Raw genomic sequence first — 21,260 nt, forward strand, 5'->3', positions numbered from 1 at the left:
GGAAGCAAAGCTTTAGCAGAGCGCGAATGTCTGTGTGGCAGCGAATGCAGTTCCAAGGGACAGTGAAAACCAGCTAGAGCTTTCAGTGCTGGCAGCTTTCCTGTGGGCGCAATCTCTGGACGTTTCCAATTTGGCAGCCGGGCTCTGCCAAAGAGAGATACACAGTGTTGCCCCATTAGGAAGCAAAGCTTTAGCAGAGCGCGAATGTCTGTGTGGCAGCGAATGCAGTTCCAAGGGACAGTGAAAACCAGCTAGAGCTTTCAGTGCTGGCAGCTTTCCTGTGGGCGCAATCTCTGGACGTTTCCAATTTCACTGCCGGGCTCTGCCAGAGAGAGATACAGAGTGTTGCCCCATTACGAAGCAATGCTTTAGCAGAGCGCGAATGTCTGTGTGGCAGCGAGTGCAGTTCCAGGGGACAGTGAAAACCAGCTACAGCTTTCAGTGCTGGCAGCTTTCCTGTGGGCGCAATCTCTGGACGTTTCCAATTTGGCATCCGGGCTCTGCCAGAGAGAGATACAGAGTGTTCCCCATTAGGAAGCAAAGCTTTAGCAGAGCGCGAATGTCGGTGTGGCAGCGAATGCAGTTCCAAGGGACAGTGAAAAGCTGCTACAGCTTTCAGTGCTGGCAGCTTTCCTGTGGGCACAATCTCTGGACGTTTCCAATTTGGCATCCGGGCTCTGCCAGAGAGAGATACAGAGTGTTGCCCCATTAGGAAGCAAAGCTTTAGCAGAGCGCGAATGTCTGTGTGGCAGCGAATGCAGTTCCAAGGGACAGTGAAAACCAGCTACAGCTTTCAGTGCTGGCAGCTTTCCTGTGGGCGCAATCTCTGGACGTTTCCAATTTCAGTGCCGGGCTCTGCCAGAGAGAGATACAGAGCGTTGCCCCATAACGAAGCAAAGCTTTAGCAGAGCGCAAATGTCTGTGTGGCAGCGAATGCAGTTCCAAGGGACAGTGAAAACCAGCTACAGCTTTCAGTGCTGGCAGCTTTCCTGTGGGCGCAATCTCTGGACGTTTCCAATTTGGCAGCCGGGCTCTGCCAGAGAGAGATACAGAGTGTTGCCCCATTAGGAAGCAAAGCTTTAGCAGAGCGCGAATGTCTGTGTGGCAGCGAGTGCAGTTCCAGGGGACAGTGAAAACCAGCTACAGCTTTCAGTGCTGGCAGCTTTCCTGTGGGCGCAATCTCTGGACGTTTCCAATTTCACTGCCGGGCTCTGCCAGAGAGAGATACACAGTGTTGCCCCATTAGGAAGCAAAGCTTTAGCAGAGCGCGAATGTCTGTTTGGCAGCGAATGCAGTTCCAAGGGACAGTGAAAACCAGCTAGAGCTTTCAGTGCTGGCAGCTTTCCTGTGGGCGCAATCTCTGGACGTTTCCAATTTGGCATCCGGGCTCTGCCAGAGAGAGATACGGAGTGTTGCCCCATAACGAAGCAATGCTTTATCAGAGCGCGAATGTCGGTGTGGCAGCGAATGCAGTTCCAAGGGACAGTGAAAACCAGCTACATCTTTCAGTGCTGGCAGCTTTCCTGTGGGCGCAATCTCTGGACGTTTCCAATTTGGCAGCTGGGCTCTGCCAAAGAGAGATACAGAGTGTTGCCCCATTAGGAAGCAAAGCTTTAGCAGAGCGCGAATGTCTGTGTGGCAGCGAATGCAGTTCCAAGGGACAGTGAAAACCAGCTACAGCTTTCAGTGCTGGCAGCTTTCCTGTGGGCGCAATCTCTGGAGGTTTCCAATTTGGCAGCCGGGCTCTTCCAGAGAGAGATACGGAGTGTTGCCCCATTAGGAAGCAAAGCTTTAGCAGAGCGCGAATGTCTGTGTGGCAGCGAATGCAGTTCCAAGGGACAGTGAAAACCAGCTACAGCTTTCAGTGCTGGCAGCTTTCCTGTGGGCGCAATCTCTGGAGGTTTCCAATTTGGCAGCCGGGCTCTGCCAGAGAGAGATACGGAGTGTTGCCCCATTAGGAAGCAAAGCTTTAGCAGAGCGCGAATGTCTGTGTGGCAGCGAATGCAGTTCCAAGGGACAGTGAAAACCAGCTACAGCTTTCAGTGCTGGCAGCTTTCCTGTGGGCGCAATCTCTGGACGTTTCCAATTTGGCAGCCGGGCTCTGCCAAAGAGAGATACACAGTGTTGCCCCATTAGGAAGCAAAGCTTTAGCAGAGCGCGAATGTCTGTGTGGCAGCGAATGCAGTTCCAAGGGACAGTGAAAACCAGCTACAGCTTTCAGTGCTGGCAGCTTTCCTGTGGGCGCAATCTCTGGACGTTTCCAATTTCACTGCCAGGCACTGGGAGAAAGTCATACAGAGTGTTGCCCCATTAGGAAGCAAAGCTTTAGCAGAGCGCGAATGTCTGTGTGGCAGCGAATGCAGTTCCAAGGGACAGTGAAAACCAGCTACAGCTTTCAGTGCTGGCAGCTTTCCTGTGGGCGCAATCTCTGGACGTTTCCAATTTCACTGCCAGGCACTTGGAGAAAGTCATACAGAGTTTTGCCCCATTAGGAAGCAAAGCTTTAGCAGAGCGCGAATGTCTGTGTGGCAGCGAATGCAGTTCCAAGGGACAGTGAAAACCAGCTACAGCTTTCAGTGCTGGCAGCTTTCCTGTGGGCGCAATCTCTGGACGTTTCCAATTTGGCATCCGGGCTCTGCCAGAGAGAGATACAGAGTGTTGCCCCATTAGGAAGCAATGCTTTATCAGAGCGCGAATGTCGGTGTGGCAGCGAATGCAGTTCCAAGGGACAGTGAAAACCAGCTAGAGCTTTCAGTGCTGGCAGCTTTCCTGTGGGCGCAATCTCTGGACGTTTCCAATTTGGCAGCCGGGCTCTGCCAAAGAGAGATACACAGTGTTGCCCCATTAGGAAGCAAAGCTTTAGCAGAGCGCGAATGTCTGTGTGGCAGCGAATGCAGTTCCAAGGGACAGTGAAAACCAGCTACAGCTTTCAGTGCTGGCAGCTTTCCTGTGGGCGCAATCTCTGGACGTTTCCAATTTCACTGCCGGGCTCTGCCAGAGAGAGATACAGAGTGTTGCCCCATTAGGAAGCAAAGCTTTAGCAGAGCGCGAATGTCTGTGTGGCAGCGAATGCAGTTCCAAGGGACAGTGAAAACCAGCTACAGCTTTCAGTGCTGGCAGCTTTCCTGTGGCGCAATCTCTGGACGTTTCCAATTTCACTGCCAGGCACTTGGAGAAAGTCATACAGAGTGTTGCCCCATTAGGAATCAAAGCTTTAGCAGAGCGCGAATGTCTGTGTGGCAGCGAATGCAGTTCCAAGGGACAGTGAAAACCAGCTACATCTTTCAGTGCTGGCAGCTTTCCTGTGGGCGCAATCTCTGCACGTTTCCAATTTGGCAGCCGGGCTCTGCCAAAGAGAGATACAAAGTGTTGCCCCATTAGGAAGCAAAGCTTTAGCAGAGCGCGAATGTCTGTGTGGCAGCGAATGCAGTTCCAAGGGACAGTGAAAACCAGCTACAGCTTTCAGTGCTGGCAGCTTTCCTGTGGGCGCAATCTCTGGACGTTTCCAATTTCACTGCCGGGCTCTGCCAGAGAGAGATACAGAGTGTTGCCCCATTAGGAAGCAAAGCTTTAGCAGAGCGCAAATGTCTGTGTGGCAGCGAATGCAGTTCCAAGGGACAGTGAAAAGCTGCTACAGCTTTCAGTGCTGGCAGCTTTCCTGTGGGCGCAATCTCTGCACGTTTCCAATTTGGCAGCCGGGCTCTGCCAGAGAGAGATACAGAGTGTTCCCCCATTAGGAAGCAAAGCTTTAGCAGAGCGCGAATGTCTGTGTGGCAGCGAATGCAGTTCCAAGGGACAGTGAAAACCAGCTACAGCTTTCAGTGCTGGCAGCTTTCCTGTGGGCGCAATCTCTGGACGTTTCCAATTTCACTGCCGGGCTCTGCCAGAGAGAGATACAGAGTGTTGCCCCATTAGGAAGCAAAGCTTTAGCAGAGCGCGAATGTCTGTGTGGCAGCGAATGCAGTTCCAAGGGACAGTGAAAACCAGCTACAGCTTTCAGTGCTGGCAGCTTTCCTGTGGGCGCAATCTCTGGACGTTTCCAATTTCACTGCCAGGCACTGGGAGAAAGTCATACAGAGTGTTGCCCCATTAGGAATCAAAGCTTTAGCAGAGCGCGAATGTCTGTGTGGCAGCGAATGCAGTTCCAAGGGACAGTGAAAACCACCTACATCTTTCACTGCTGGCAGCTTTCCTGTGGGCGCAATCTCTGGACGTTTCCAATTTGGCAGCCGGGCTCTGCCAAAGAGAGATACACAGTGTTGCCCAATAACGAAGCAAAGCTTTAGCAGAGCGCAAATGTCTGTGTGGCAGCGAATGCAGTTCCAAGGGACAGTGAAAACCAGCTACATCTTTCAGTGCTGGCAGCTTTCCTGTGGGCGCAATCTCTGCACGTTTCCAATTTGGCAGCCGGGCTCTGCCAAAGAGAGATACAAAGTGTTGCCCCATTAGGAAGCAAAGCTTTAGCAGAGCGCGAATGTCTGTGTGGCAGCGAATGCAGTTCCAAGGGACAGTGAAAACCAGCTACAGCTTTCAGTGCTGGCAGCTTTCCTGTGGGCGCAATCTCTGGACGTTTCCAATTTCACTGCCGGGCTCTGCCAGAGAGAGATACAGAGTGTTGCCCCATTAGGAAGCAAAGCTTTAGCAGAGCGCAAATGTCTGTGTGGCAGCGAATGCAGTTCCAAGGGACAGTGAAAAGCTGCTACAGCTTTCAGTGCTGGCAGCTTTCCTGTGGGCGCAATCTCTGCACGTTTCCAATTTGGCAGCCGGGCTCTGCCAGAGAGAGATACAGAGTGTTCCCCCATTAGGAAGCAAAGCTTTAGCAGAGCGCGAATGTCTGTGTGGCAGCGAATGCAGTTCCAAGGGACAGTGAAAACCAGCTACAGCTTTCAGTGCTGGCAGCTTTCCTGTGGGCGCAATCTCTGGACGTTTCCAATTTCACTGCCAGGCACTGGGAGAAAGTCATACAGAGTGTTGCCCCATTAGGAATCAAAGCTTTAGCAGAGCGCGAATGTCTGTGTGGCAGCGAATGCAGTTCCAAGGGACAGTGAAAACCACCTACATCTTTCACTGCTGGCAGCTTTCCTGTGGGCGCAATCTCTGGACGTTTCCAATTTGGCAGCCGGGCTCTGCCAGAGAGAGATACAGAGTGTTGCCCCATTAGGAAGCAAAGCTTTAGCAGAGCGCAAATGTCTGTGTGGCAGCGAATGCAGTTCCAAGGGACAGTGAAAACCAGCTAGAGCTTTCAGTGCTGGCAGCTTTCCTGTGGGCGCAATCTCTGGACGTTTCCAATTTCACTGCCGGGCTCTGCCAGAGAGAGATACAGAGTGTTGCCCCATTAGGAAGCAAAGCTTTAGCAGAGCGCGAATGTCTGTGTGGCAGCGAATGCAGTTCCAAGGGACAGTGAAAACCAGCTACAGCTTTCAGTGCTGGCAGCTTTCCTGTGGGCGCAATCTCTGGACGTTTCCAATTTCACTGCCAGGCACTGGGAGAAAGTCATACAGAGTGTTGCCCCATTAGGAAGCAAAGCTTTAGCAGAGCGCGAATGTCTGTGTGGCAGCGAATGCAGTTCTAAGGGACAGTGAAAACCAGCTACAGCTTTCAGTGCTGGCAGCTTTCCTGTGGGCGCAATCTCTGGACGTTTCCAATTTGGCAGCCGGGCTCTGCCAGAGAGAGATACAGAGTGTTGCCCCATTAGGAAGCAATGCTTTAGCAGAGCACGAATGTCTGTGTGGCAGAGAATGCAGTTCCAAGGGACAGTGAAAAGCTGCTACAGCTTTCAGTGCTGGCAGCTTTCCTGTGGGCGCAATCTCTGGACGTTTCCAATTTCACTGCCAGGCACTGGGAGAAAGTCATACAGAGTGTTGCCCCATTAGGAAGCAAAGCTTTAGCAGAGCGCGAATGTCTGTGTGGCAGCGAATGCAGTTCCAGGGGACAGTGAAAACCAGCTACAGCTTTCAGTGCTGGCAGCTTTCCTGTGGGCGCAATCTCTGGACGTTTCCAATTTCACTGCCAGGCACTAGCAGAAAGTCATACAGAGTGTTGCCCCATTACGAAGCAATGCTTTTGTAGAGCGCGAATGTCTGTGTGGCAGCGAATGCAGTTCCAAGGGACAGTGAAAACCAGCTAGAGCTTTCAGTGCTGGCAGCTTTCCTGTGGGCGCAATCTCTGGACGTTTCCCATTTCACTGGCCGGGTCTGCCAGAGAGAGATACGGAGTGTTTCCCCATTACGAAGCACTGCTTTAGCAGAGCGCGAATGTCTGTGTGGCAGCGAATGCAGTTCCAAGGGACAGTGAAATCCAGCTACAGCTTTCAGTGCTGGCAGCTTTCCTGTGGGCGCAATCTCTGGACGTTTCCAATTTGGCAGCCGGGCTCTGCCAGAGAGAGATACAGAGCGTTGCCCCATTACGAAGCAAAGCTTTAGCAGAGCGCGAATGTCTGTGTGGCAGCGAATGCAGTTCCAAGGGACAGTGAAAACCAGCTACAGCTTTCAGTGCTGGCAGCTTTCCTGTGGGTGCAATCTCTGGACGTTTCCAATTTGGCAGCCGGTTCTGCCAGAGAGAGATACAGAGTGTTGCCCCATTACGAAGCAATGCTTTAGCAGAGCGCGAATGTCTGTGTGGCAGCGAATGCAGTTCCAAGGGACAGTGAAAACCAGCTACAGCTTTCAGTGCTGGCAGCTTTCCTGTGGGCGCAATCTCTGGACGTTTCCAATTTCACTGCCAGGCACTGGGACAAAGTCATACAGAGTGTTGCCGCCTTACCAAGCAACGCTTTAGCAGAGCGCGAATGTCTGTGTGGCAGCCAATGCAGTTCCAAGGGACAGTGAAAACCAGCTACAGCTTTCAGTGCTGGCAGCTTTCCTGTGGCCGCAATCTTTGGACGTTTCCAATTTGGCAGCCGGGCTCTGCCAGAGAGCGATACAGATTGTTGCCCCATTAGGAAGCAAAGCTTTAGCAGAGCGCGAATGTCTGTGTGGCAGCGAATGCAGTTCCAAGGGACAGTGAAAACCAGCTACAGCTTTCAGTGCTGGCAGCTTTTGTGTGGCCCTAATCTTTGGACGTTTCCAATTTCGCAGCCGGGCTCTGCCAGAGAGAGATACAGCGTGTTGCCCCATTAGGAAGCAATGCTTTAGCAGAGCGCGAATGTCTGTGTGGCAGCGAATGCAGTTCCAAGGGACAGTGAAAACCAGCTACAGCTTTCAGTGCTGGCAGCTTTCCTGTGGGCGCAATCTCTGGACGTTTCCAATTTGGCAGCCGGGCTCTGCCAGAGAGAGATACAGAGTGTTGCCCCATTAGGAAGCAAAGCTTTAGCAGAGCGCGAATGTCTGTGTGGCAGCGAATGCAGTTCCAAGGGACAGTGAAAACCAGCTAGAGCTTTCAGTGCTGGCAGCTTTCCTGTGGGCGCAATTGCTGCACATTTCCTATTTGGCAGCCGGGCTCTGCGAGAGATAGATACACTCTGTTGCCCCATTACCAAGCAAAGGTGTTGCAGAACGCAAATGTCTCTGTTTGTTTCCTTCTGAGAACATGGGTTGTTACGGGAGTGGCAATCGGAATTTAATACTCCCATCCTACCTTTATAGAAGCCCTGTTCTTCTGAATCTAGACTGGTACAGGTCTTAGGAGAAATTAATGCAAGGACAGTAGATTTCCACCCTGTGGATCCAAACCCATATACCCTCCCTACTACAATCCCTAACAGTAATATTTATTTCACAGTATTAGATTTAAAGGATGCCTTCTTTTGTATACCTGTGGATGAGCAGAGCCAGACCATCCTCGCCTTTGAATGGGAGAATCCAACTCCAGGACGAAAGACACAGCTCTGCTGACTGTCCTTCCACAAGGATTCAAGAACGGCCCTACCTTGTTTGGTCAGGTACTAGCCAAAGAATGGGAACTACGGCAAAATGAACACAATGCTGTAACTTCATTGCAATACGTGGATGATTTGCTAATTGGTTCTGACAGTTATCAGGTATGTCTGGAGGCCACCACCAGTTTGCTTAACTTCCTGGGCTTGGCAGGGTATCGGGTTTCTAAGAAGAAGGCTCAGATTGGGGGAAAAAAGGTCCAATATATGGGGTTTGAAATCACTAAAGGACAGAGAGAATTAAGTACTGAGAGAAAAGAGGCAATTTGTAGAATTGCTGTACCTACATCAAAGAAGCATTTAAAAGGATTTCTGGGAATGGCCGGATGGTGTCGCTTATGGATTCCCAATTTTGGACTAATTGCCAAACCATTGCATGCTGCTGTGAAAGGACCTGAGGGGGTTCTGGAATGGACACCTGAATGTAGGAAGAGTTTAGATGAAATTAAAAGGAAACTCATGGAGGCTTCTGCTTTGGGACTCCTGAACTTGAGGAAACCCTTCCAATTATATGTACATGAACGCAGCAAGTGGCATGAGGAGTTTTGACACAAGAACTGGGGAGCTGGAAAAGAGCGGTGGGATATTTTTCAAAGCAATGAGATGAGGTCAGCAAAGGCCAGCCTGCTTGTTTGAGGGCAGTAGCGGCGACTGCGACTTTGATTGTAGAGTCTCGGAAATTGATGTTAGGCCAGCCGATTACTGTATTTGTACCTCATGCTGTGTCTTCTCTCCTTGAAAATAAAGGGCATCATTGGATCTCCCCAAGCAGGTTAGCTAAATATCAAGTGGTGCTGCTGGAACAAGATGATGTTATAATCTCCCTGACCTCTGCTCTAAACCCTGCAACTCTGCTCCTGATCTCTGAATCCGGTGAATTGCATCACGACTGCTTAACCACCACCAAACAAGGGTGTTCTAGTAGGCGTGATCTGTGAGACAAACCCCTACCAAATGCAAAGTGGAGTATTTACTGATGGAAGCAGCATTATGTTGGAAGGAAGACGGAAACCTGGATATGCAGTGGTAATACGTACTCGGGCCTTAGGAGCTAAATCTTTGCCTAGTAATACATCTGCTCAAAAGGCAGAATTGGTTGCACTAACATGAGCTTTAGAGCTTAGTCAGGGAAAACAAGTCAATATTTACACAGATTCTAAGTATGCACTCGGAGTAGTGCATGGGGCAATCTGGAAAGAAAGCAGATTATTAAGTTCACACGGGACTCCGATCAAATATGGAACAGAAATAATGAAGCTCTTACAGGCAGTCCTTCAACCGAAGGAGTTTGCTATAATGCATCGTAAAGCGCATCAGAAGGGAAACAGTGAAATCATGAAGGGAAATCGAAAAGCAGACCAGTTATGAGAAGAAGCAGCATTACAGAACTCAAAATTTGAAGGAGCTCTAATTCCAGTACCCCATTTGGAATTATCTGCCCCCACAATATACTCAGAAGGAAAATCAATTGGCAGAGCAATTAGATTGTTCCAAAAATGATTAGGGTTGGTGGGTGACACCACTGAAGCAATTATTAATTTCTGAAAAGAGGATGGAAATTCTACTCGAGAGACTGCACCAAGAAACACACTCAGGAGCAGATGCATTAGTGCTAATTGCCAAAAGACACATCATTGGGCCAAGAATGCAAAACCTGGCAGATATAATAGTCAAAAAGTGCTCTGTTGCACCAATAACCCAAAAAATTGCAAAGAAAATCATGGAAGGAGTCATAAAACAAGGAATAACTCCAAACAGATTTTACGGGAATGGCAAATAGATTTTACGGAATTGCCGAGGTGTAATCTATATAAATATTTCTTGGCAACGGTAGACACCTTTTCTGGTTGGCCCAAAGCTTTCCCTTGCTGCACTAACAAGGCTAGGGAAGTGATTAAAATTTTATTGAAAGAAATTATCTCCAGATTCGGTGTTCCAGAAGGTATATCCTCTGATAACAGACCCCACTTTATTGCAGAAATAGTGCAGGGACTTTCTAGATTTCTAGACATTAAATGGGATTTGCATACCCCTTGGAGCCACAGTGCAGGGGCAAAGTAGAAAGAATGAATCAAACTCTAAAAAGACAGATTTCTAAAGTGTGTCAGGAAACTCAAACTAAATGGGTAGATATTCTACCCATGGCTTTAATGAGAGTACAAATTACACCCAGAGTTAGGGAAGGTGTAAGTCCATTTGAGATCCTGTATGGGAACCATATCCAACCAATCATTTAACCACACAGGGAGACCAAATGCATATCAAGGGACAGGCTGTAATTAAGGAGTATTTGATTTCTCTCACACAGAATTTATCCTCCCTGCATAGGTACCTCAACTAGAAGACTCCCATTCCCTTGGACACTCCAGTACACCCACTCCAACCAGGAGACACGGTCTATGTACGAACCTGGAAAGATGAGCCCTGGAAAGAAAAATGGAAAGGACCTTATACAGTGCTGTTAAAAACTTATACAGTGGTAAAGGTGAATGGGATCGACTCCTGGCTTCATCATACTAGAGTAAAGAAGGTGCCAGACCAGGACAAGTGGATCTCTATGCCAACTGGAGAACTGAAACTCCGACTAACCAGGGAATGTCGATGAATTGTATCAAGGTTTTTCTTTTAGAAAACTACTGTTGAAGTTACCCCTAGGACACTCTGGGAGATTGTTATTAATTTAGCATAGTTATAATGAAAATTGTATCTCTGACATTGATTAACCTAGCATTTACTTTTTGTAACGGAAATCTGGTTTTAAAACTTATCCAATCCTCTGGAAGAATCCCTAATGTCAGCAGTATAACGGCCTGTTTACCATTACCTAAATCTGCAGCCGATCCCCTCAAGTGAGGAATTTTAACTTTAGATTTAAACAGAACTTTTGATTCATTACTATCCAATGAGGCTGGAATTTTAAGATTCTCAGAAAAACATGAAAAGGTTTTCAGTCTTGGGCGATGGTCATGGCTTACAAATACAACTAATTCTTGTTGGCATGTCAACAATACTAGATGAAGAAGCAACTGTCCGGGAAGTATTAAACCATGTCCTTATTTTCCATGGGGAATGGACCTACCCCAGCTATGGGCCAGCCCAGAAGAGGGTGGGTGGCATTATATGCAAAGCACATCCTGGTGTATTGAGTGGACTGGAGAAAGAGATCTAAATCAAAAGGGTAGAAACATACCAGGTATTAAATTTTTAGTAAATATAACGGAGGCAAAAACTAAATGGTCACAATATTTTAGGTGGAACTGCACACAGGTTTTCGATTGTTCCAGGGTTGATTATGGAATTCAACGCTTAGGCCTGTTTGCCCGAGCCCTGCAGAAATTATTCCACTTGTATAATTGATATTTGGACTGGTACCATGGTCCGAAATGAATCTGTTAAATGCGATAAAATGACACTGCCCTCCATGGGTCATACTGTTTGGGTTAGTAGTGATGGAACTTGGACTACTCAGTTACCTTTGAGAGGGAAGGTATGTTAACCTTGTGTCCCTTATGGAGACAAAGACCTTTAGGTAACCAATTAGGGGGCAAATTGAAACGAGATGAAACAGATCCTTGGCAAGATCCATCCACTGGAACTAAGGTAGGATGGATCTTAGAAGCTATCTTTAGTCCACAGATTACCTCCTTTCGGAGCTGAACGTGGTTGTACAATCTGACAGGACAAGTAGAACTATTAGCGAACGCAGCTAGAGCAGGATTACAAGATTTAAACACTCAATTACAGGAAACTTCAAAAATGACGTTGCAGAATAGGCTAACCTTAGATTTAATGTAACCTTAGATTTAATGTAACCTTAGATTTAATAACCTTAGATTTAACCTTAGATATAACACAGGGTATGTGGGTACCTAAATCTGAAAAACAAAGGTTGCTGCATCCATATCCCTAATATGACTGAACATTTAGATCAACAAATAGACAAAATAAAACAAGTGGCGAAATCAAGTAGAGATATTCAGGCCTCTATGGAAGAAGGATGGTTAAACAAAATATTACAAAGTTTTGGATTCTCCCTAACTGGATGGCTGGCAAGTTTACTTCAAACAATAATTATAATTGTAATCATCATGATAATCATCTGTATTGTTGTTAGTTGTGCCTTAAAATGTGTTAGATGACTATTTGTACAAGTTACTACCGGACATAATATACTATTAATGAGAACTAATAATGAGACATATGAGGACTATAAAGAAAAGTCTCATAGTCCCAAAGGGGGGCATTGTAGTCTATCAGGAGCTGGTGGAAGGCCAGGACTTACGTAAAGCTGATAAGAGGGATTAATGCTGGAACATGGAACGTCTAATCAAGAATTACTGTCCTTGGGAGTAAAGCACATCCTGGAGAAATATGTAAGCTAATTAAGATGGTTTTGGACAGTCTGAAACTGCTAGTAGAAGTGTGAAAAGGAGCACTGTCACGCAAACTATCCTCATTATAATACTAAAAGTCACACCCCTCGAGCTGGAGACCCCAGCCCAAGCAGAGACCCCTCACCTTTGAGTGTGTGCAGAATATTAAAGTAGCACTGTCGCTTTAAGTTGAAATAAGAGAAATGTAGACCAATAGAAAACTACTTTGTGTAATTATTTATGCATGTGTATAACTAGACCGTATAAATATTATACCTGCATGAACGAGCGGTGTGCTAGCTTTGTGGAGCTACCACCTAGCACCCATCTCGGCACAGACATGAAATAAAATACCTCTGCCCTGTGTGTATATTGGCATCTCACACACCGGGTAAACAACCTCACGCTTGTGGGATAACAATGAGGTTCGGAAAAGGACCCCCTTGCTTTCTAAACTCCTTCTCAACAAGGAGTCTAGGTGCAGCTGGATCCAGTCCTAGACCCAGACTTGGTCAATGGTTTATGTCTAAAGGATTATATATGCACAATCAATCCTTTATATCACTTAGCTAAGATTTCAAAGTTTAGCATGCTATTAGGCAATTACCAAGGATCTATTTCAGCAAGAAATCTCTCAACCTCGAGGAGTAGCCTTGAGAGGCGTCCCTGCTCAAGGGGAGATCGTGGCGTGCAGCCCGCTGCTGTGCAGGAGAGCTCCACAGGCCCTGGGCTGCCTACTATGTGAGGAGATCACAGAATCACAGAATTGTATAGTTTGGAAAAGACCTTTAAGATCATCGAGTCCAACCATAAACCTAACACTACCAAGACCACCACTGCACCATGTCCCTAAGCACCTCATCCAAACAGCTTTTAAATACTTCCAGGGATGGTGACTCAACCACTGCCCTGGGCAGCCTGTTCCAATGCTTGATAACCCTTTCAGTGAAGAAAAATTTCCTAATCCAGTCTAAACCTCCCCTGGCGCAACTTGATGCCATTGCCTCTCGTCCTATCACTTGTTACCTGGGAGAAGAGACCGACCCCACCTCTCTACAACCTCCTTTCAGGTAGTTGTAGAGAGCGATGAGGTCTCCCCTCAGCCTCCTTTTCTCCAGGCTAAACAACCCCAGTTCCCTCAGCCGCTCCTCATCAGACTTGTGCTCCAGACCCTTCACCAGCTTCGTTGCCCTTCTCTGGACACGCTCCAGACCCTCAATGTCTCTCTTGTAGTGAGGGGCCCAACACTGAACACAGCATTCGAGGTGTGGCCTCACCAGTGCTGAGTACAGGGGCACGATCACTTCCCTAGTCCTGCTGGCCACACTGTTCCTGATACAAGCCAGGATGCCGTTGGCTTTCTTGGCCACCTGGGCACACTGATGGCTCATATTCAGGCGGCTGTCAACCAACACCCCCAGGTCCTTCTCTGCCAGGCAGCTTTCCAGCCACTCTTCCCCACGCCTGTAGCGTTGCATGGGGTTGCTGTGGCCCAAGTGCAGGACCTGGCACTGAGCCCTGTTGAAACTCATACAATTGGCCCCCGCCCATCGATCCAGCCTGTCCAGGTCCCTCTGCAGAGCCTTCCTCCCCTCCAGCAGATCAACACTCCCGCACAACTTGGTGTCATCTGCAAACTGACTGAGGGTGCACTCGATCCCTTCGCCCAGATCATTGATAAAGATTGTAAACAGGAGTGGCCCCAACACAGAGCCCTGGGGAACACGGCTTGTGACCGGCCGCCAACTGGAGTAAACTCCATTCACCACCACTCTTTGGGCCCGGCCACCCAGCCAGTTCTTTACCCCGCCTAGAGTACACCCGTCCAAGCCATGAGCAGCCAGTTTCTCCAGGAGAATGCTGTGGGAAACCGTGTCAAAGGCTTTACTGTAGACAACATCTATCTATTTACTAGATAGACAACATCCACAGCCTTTCCCTCATCCACTAGGCAGGTCACCTTGTCATAGAAGGAGATCAGGTTGGTCAAGCAGGACCTGCCTTTCCTGAACCCATGCTGGCTGGGCTTGATCCCTTGGTTATTCTCTACATGCCGTGTGATGGCACTCAGGATGATCTGCTCCATCAGCTTCCCCGGTACCGAGGTCAGGCTGACAGGCCTGTAGTTCCCAGGGTCCTCCTTCCGGCCCTTCTTGTAGATGGGTGTCACCTTTGCTAATCTCCAGTCAGCAGGGACCTCCCCAGTTAGCCAGGACTGCTGGTAAATGATGGAAAGGGGCTTGGTGAGCACATCTGCCAGTTCCTTCAGTACTCTCGCGTGGATCTCATCAGGCCCCATAGACTTGTAAGTGTCTAAGTGGTGCAGCAGGTCACTCACCATTTCCCCCTGGATTATGGGGGCTCCATTCTAGTCCCCGTCCCTATCTTCCGGTTCAGGGGCCTGGGTACCCAGAGAACAATTGGCCCTGCTATTAAAGACTGAGGCAAAAAAGGCATTAAGTACCTCAGCCTTTCCCTCATCCTTGGTCACTGTGATCCCTCCCCGTCTACTAGGGGCTGGAGATTCTCCTTAGCTCTCCTTTTGCTGTTAATGTATCTGAAGAAGTATTTTTTGTTGTCTTTTACGGCAGTAGCCAGATTGAGCTCTAGCTCAGCTTTGGCCCTTCTAATTTTCTCCCTGCACAACCTCGCTACACCTTTGTAGTCCTCCTGAGTTGCCAGGGGTTCCCCTTCTTCCAGAGGTCGTAGACTCCCCTCATTTTCCTGAGTTCTAGCCAAAGCTCTCTATTCAGCCAGACCGGTCTTCTTCCCCGCCGGCTCGTCTTTCGGCACCTGGGGACAGCCTGCTCTTGTGCCTTTAGGACTTCCTCCTTAAAGAACATCCAGCCTTCCTGGACCCCTTTGCCCTTTAGGGCTGCCTCCCAGGGGACTCTCTCGACCAGTCTCCTAAACAGGCCAAAGTCTGCCCTCCGGAAGTCTAAGGTGGCAGTTTTGCTGACCCCCCTTGCCGCTTCTCCAAGTATCAAAACCTCTATCATTTCATGATCACTGCCCAAGACAGCCTCCAACCATCACATGGCTCACAAGTCCTTCTCTGTTCGTGAACAACAGGTCCAGCGGGGCCCCTTCCCTCGTTGGCTCCCTCACCAGCTGTGTCAGGAAGTTATCTGCCACACACTCCAGGAACCTCCTAGACTGTTTCCTCTCTGCTGTATTGCATTTCCAGCAGACAGCCGTAGGTTGAAGTCCCCCACAAGAACAAGGGCTAGCGATCGTGAGGCTTCTCCCAGCTGCTTATAGAATAGTTCATCTGTCTCCTCATCCTGGTTGGGGGGTCTGTAACAGACTCCCACCACAATATCTGCCTTGTTGGCCTTCCCCCTGATTCTTACCCATAGACACTACACCCTCTCGTCACCATCATCGAGCCCTAAACTATCCAGACACTCCCTAACGTATAGGGCTACCCCACCGCCTCTCCTGCCTTGCTTATCCCTCCTGAAGAGTTTATAGCCATCCGTCGCCACACTCCAGTTTTGCGAGTCAGCCCACCATGTTTCCGTGGTGGCAAACATATCATCGTTTTCCTGATGTACAATGGCTTCCAGCTCCTCCTGCTTGTTGCCCATGCTGCGTGCAATGGCGTAGAGGCACTTCAGCTGGGCTGTCGTCCGTCTCCTTCACAGAGGAACAGCCCTTCTGTGCTTTGAGGGGCTTCACTGGCGAAACAAGCTTCTTGGCTCCTATTGCCTCAGTATCCCCTAGCTCAACTCTGTCTAGTTTCGAGTCGAGTTTAAAGCTCTGTCGATGAGCCCTGCAAGCTCCTGAGCAAAGATTCTCTTTCCCCTTTGAGAAAGATGAATCCCATCAGACGCCAGCAATCCTGGTGCTCTGTAGGCCATCCCAATGTCAAAAAACCAAAACCATGGCGATGACACCAGCCACGGAGCCATGAGTTAATAGATTGGGTACCTCTGCTCCTTCCAGTGTCACTGCCCACACCTGGAAGGAGAGAGGAGAAAATAACCTGTGCTCCGAAGTCTCTTACCAGCCGTCCCAAGACCCTGAGGTCTCTTCTGATTGCCCTAGGACTTGGTGTTGCAGCTTCATCGCCCCCCACATGGAAGAGCAGGAGAGGGTAATAGTCCGAGGGCCGTACCAGGCTAGGGAGTATCCTCGTGACATCCCTCACCCGGGCCCCGGGGAGGCAGCAGACTTCCCTAAGAGGAGGGTCCGTCCGGCATAGCGGGCCCTCGCTTCCCCTCAGAAGGGAGTCGCCCACAACTATAACCCGTCTTCTCTTCCTTGTGGAGGTGGTGTTAATACGAGAGGTACGTTCTTCTGCCCTGGGCGACACCTCTGGTGTAGGTGGACTGTCACCCCATCCTCCATTGACTGGCCTTCCACCCCCAGGGCCTCATACCTGCTGTGCAGAGGCACCTGGGGAGGCGAGGTGGGCAAGGAGGGCGTTCGCCTGCCGCCACGAGCGTGGACTTGCCTCCGCTCACTCTTCTCCTTGGAGCTGCTGCCTTCAGCCCGGTGCGGGGGGATACAGGATCCCCTTGATCGTGGGTTCTTACTGGTGGCTGCTGCTGCTCCTGTTCCTGTCTCGGGGGGCAGAGCATGGCACCACCAGTCTGTCTCTGTCTCAGCCTCCCTGATGCTCCTTAACCTTCCTACCTCCTCCCGTAGCTCTGCCACCATGCAGAGCAAATCATCCGCCTGCTTTCTGTTTATTGTATTGTCTTTATGGTAATCTCTCTGTTGTATTGTAGTTATCGTTTTGTGTTTTGTATGGTATGGTATGGTATCTATGGTATTGGATGGGTTGCATTGTCTATATTGCATGTTTTGCGTGTGTTGTGTTGTTGTGTGTGGTTTGGTATTTATTGTATTGCTATGGTATGCTATGGTATGGTACCTATAGCATGTGCTGTACAGGACAGTGCAATGTATCTGGGGTGTAGTGTGTGTTGCATTGTGAATTGTGTTGCACTTTGTATTGTATTTTGGTGTGTATTGTGTGCCTGGTGTGTATTCTGTGGCATGTGCTGTATGGCACGTGTTGTATGTGTTGTGTGTTTTGTACCTGTTTTGTATGGTTTGCACTGTATGTTGTATTGCACTGTATGGTGTGGTATGTATTGTGTGTAAGGTATGTATTGTATGTGTTGTGCTGTATGTATTGTGTTCTATGTTTTATATGGTACTGTAGTCTGTTTCGTGTTGTGTTTTTTATTGTGCTGTTACAGTATGGTATTTATTGTATTGTATGTATCGTATTGTCTTCTATGTATCGTATTCTACTGTATGTATCATATGTATTGTATGTGTCATATATATTGTATTTTGTATGTATTGTATCTTGTATTTGGTACTGTATTTTGCATTGTATGTATTGTGTTGTATATATTGTGTGGTATGCCTTGTGCGGTGTGTATGGATGGTATATTATGGTATGTATTGTATTTTAGTTTCTGTATTGTATTGTGTATTGTATTCCTTTTTTTATTGTATTTCCCATTTATTTTACGTATTGTATCTATGCTTTGTACTCTATAGATTGTATTCTATGGTTTGTAATCCATGGCATTGTATGTATGGCATTGTAGGTATTGTACTGTATGTACTGTATTTTTGAATTGCATTTTATATTCCATTGTCTTATATGCATTGTATGTGTTGTCTTTTATCGTATGGTAAAGTATTTCTTGTATGTATTTTATGGTATGGTCTGGTACGTATTGTATGTATCGTATTGAATGTATTGTATTGTATGTATCATGTGCATTGTGATACCCTCAGTCGGCAAAATAAGAACCCTCTAAAACTCAGTTTGGAGGTTTAGAATGCAGGCATTCTTTATTGCGGCGCCGGGCGCACAGGGGATCGCTCCACCTCATGTGCACGCCGCATTGCGCAACTACAGAAATGATAGACAATCCAAATATACATCTTCATTAGATTGCTGGGAAATGATTATCATATTCCTACTATTTCCTAGAACTCATTCATATATGTCAATGTCCCTGATGCCTGCGCATTCCTGTCCTCTGGTGGTCTTCCAGGGTCCTCTGGTGGACGTCCATAGTCTTCCTCACCGTGTCCACTGGTTGAACTCTGTTTTCGTGCACGCTCAGGTCGGTTTTGGCTTGGTTACACCATTCTTGCATATACAAACCCAACTTATTCTACCACCCTTTTCCTTTATCTATTCTACTCAAGCATACAGTGTCTCAGGACTTGCTTCTCTCTATTCTACTCAAGGATATAGTGTCTCAAGACTCCCTTCTATCTCATCACAAAGAGCAAATTTTGAAACCATCTGCTCACAAAGTATTCCAAACTTGACTATGTCGCTACAGTAAGAAGGGCACCATTTGTTCTCTGTGAACTCGCTATCAATTGTTTATATTGTGTTTTCTATTGCATTGTGTGTATTGTATTGTATGTATGGTACGTAGTGTGCGGTGTGGTCTTTATTGTCTCGTATGTATTGTCTGTCTTGTATTGAATATGGGGTATTGCCTGCGTTGTCTTTTTCCTCTTGTGTTTTAGAAGCAAAATAAGTCTGCAACATGAGAAGAAAGATTTGGGAGGCTTTTTTACTACCTTCCAAATGATTTTGCACATTCCAGTAGAAGAAAATAATCTGGGTTATTGAGATTCAGTTAACTTTTTTCTTTTCCCCCTCCTTCAGGGCCATTTGGAAAATGGAGGAAGGAATTGTATATGGGGACATTTGGGAGTTGAGGGGGTCTGGATGTGAGATTGCAAGTAACGTGTCCATGGCGATAGTGAGACATACTGTTATTGTTCCGTTGCATTTAGGGTGTTCCAAAAATCAATCTCGCAGTGGGTTTCCAGGTGATATAAAAGGCACTTGAAGGATCATGGGAACACTACTGAGATCAGCTCGAGCCTTTTTCTAACCTGCCAGCCTTATTCTAGCACTTAGCCATCATCACGCCACATCAGTTTCCATGGGGCTTCAGCGTATTTTTCAGTGCTGTCCTTTAGCATAGTTGGCTTTCCTGAACTAAGATGCCAGACCGGCCTGAGATCAACTTATTGCTGCAGAATATCTCCGAGAGGGACCCTTGTCAAATGCTCACAACTGCTTAAAAGTCCCAGGGGTAAGGAAGCTGTCAATTTTCAGCTAGAAAGGATTGAAAACAGTATTTCAGTTGATTTCAGAAGGCAGCAGCACTACAGGAAACATATTTTCCATGCCGTTTGTAAATTAATCAGTTAATGCCTCATCATTTCTACATGCACGTGGCTGTGCTTTTATGAACACAGCAGGTACCTGTCAAAACAAAGCGCAGGCATATCAGCCCTGAAACAGGAACTCTGCCCCTCCTGTCAGTAAGTTTAAAAATGCCAAACTCGCCATACCCCACAAAACCCAAAGAAAAACACCAATCCAAAACTCCAGCCATAAAAGTATCCCACCACTTTGTGTAGAAAAAAAGGAACTGCTCCAATTGTTGAAATAAAGGTGTTTGCTGTGACAGTGGAGCCTCTAAAAGCTGAGAAAACTCATTTCCTGTGTTGTATTAGACCACAGGCCATACTATCCAAACAGCTCTCCTCAAGAGGTCACTAAATTGATCAGAAGAGAGATTCAAAGCCTTCCTTGGAAAAAGCTCTTGTCCTTTATTGCCTAACGTAGTGGAAGAATTCAGGGGAGCAGCGTTAGCAGGCTCTGGGGAAAAATATCGACGTGCAGAAGGTGATGCCTCACTCCAGTTAGTCATTCCTTCTCTCTGTGTTTAGGAAAGCACAGACAGCATTACTGTATCAGTAACTCAAAAGTTCTGGAAAATGTGCCTTTGGAGAGGAACACCCAGACCTGGACAAAGAGACCTTCTTTCCAGGGCAAGTCTTACCAGAAGATTCACCTTTCCTTCTTTTCAGAACATTTTGTACCTAGTTCTGTTAAAAAGGAAGTCTCATTAAGGATTTTGAAGCTTCCTGCTCCATATGCCACTCTTTTCTACACGTGGAAAAACAGGCCTATGTTCTCTCATGGCAGGCACCACCACGACCGTTTGGTGGTTTTTCAGAAGCAAACAAGAAATTGGGAAAGCTCTCTGTTGGAGTCTAGCATTAAACAGTCTAATCTTGACCAGTAACTGAAACAGAAGAGTTCATAAACTGTTAATTAGTTCTTGTATTTTTCTATTTCCTGCCAGTCCCTCCAATCAGACAAGTAGAAACAAGAGCTCCATGAAACTTGTATACAACTTGTATACTTGTAAACTTGTATACTCTCATTGGAAACAGAAGACTAAACAGAAACTGGCACAAAGCAAGTGGGAAAGGGGATAGAAAAGAGGAGGAAAAGGCTAATCTCACTGTGGGTGTGCTACGTGTACATTAGAGTGGTTTCCTGAAACCCCACAGCTTGGCTACACTAAAAATTCAGCCAGGAAGGATCACAGTTGTGCTTGACGGCGCTAAAACAATGGGCATGACTCTCTGCACTTCTGCAGCCTCGAAGGACAAATACCAACTAGAGATCCTTGCAGTGACTGAAACACCAAGACTAAAGCAAAAAGGGTCCACTCTCTTGCTTTGGCTGTAGTAACAGGAGGACAGCAGCACAACTTTGGAAGTGTAGAACGACAGCTAACATAAGAGCAAGACAATGAAGAAATATGCAGAACAAAAGCTTTCATGCAATCTTTTTAAACAAACCTTCACTAATTTTCATTTTGCTGCTGTACTGTTCCACAATAACTGGCAAGCTTCCCAGTGCTTTATTCCTACCACACTAAGATCCAGGTTCTGCTTTGAAACACATACAGAAATATGTGTATTAAAAAAACAAACAAACCCCCCAAAAAAGCCAACACTTTAGACCAAGACCTGAGTTAGCTGTAAGAATAAAGCTAATTGTGTCTCCAACACTAGGAGCACCCGAAGCTGCAGTGCTTTGACAGTGAGAGAGAGAGAGGACTTGTAAAGAGAGATGCAAGGCTTCCACCCTCCCTATGGCTACCCACAGCCCCAGTCAGGAACAGTCAGAGCAAACAAGAAGCGAATGT

Source organism: Mycteria americana, unplaced genomic scaffold, assembly GCF_035582795.1.
Source record: "Mycteria americana isolate JAX WOST 10 ecotype Jacksonville Zoo and Gardens unplaced genomic scaffold, USCA_MyAme_1.0 Scaffold_37, whole genome shotgun sequence".
Classification (NCBI taxonomy): domain Eukaryota; kingdom Metazoa; phylum Chordata; class Aves; order Ciconiiformes; family Ciconiidae; genus Mycteria; species Mycteria americana.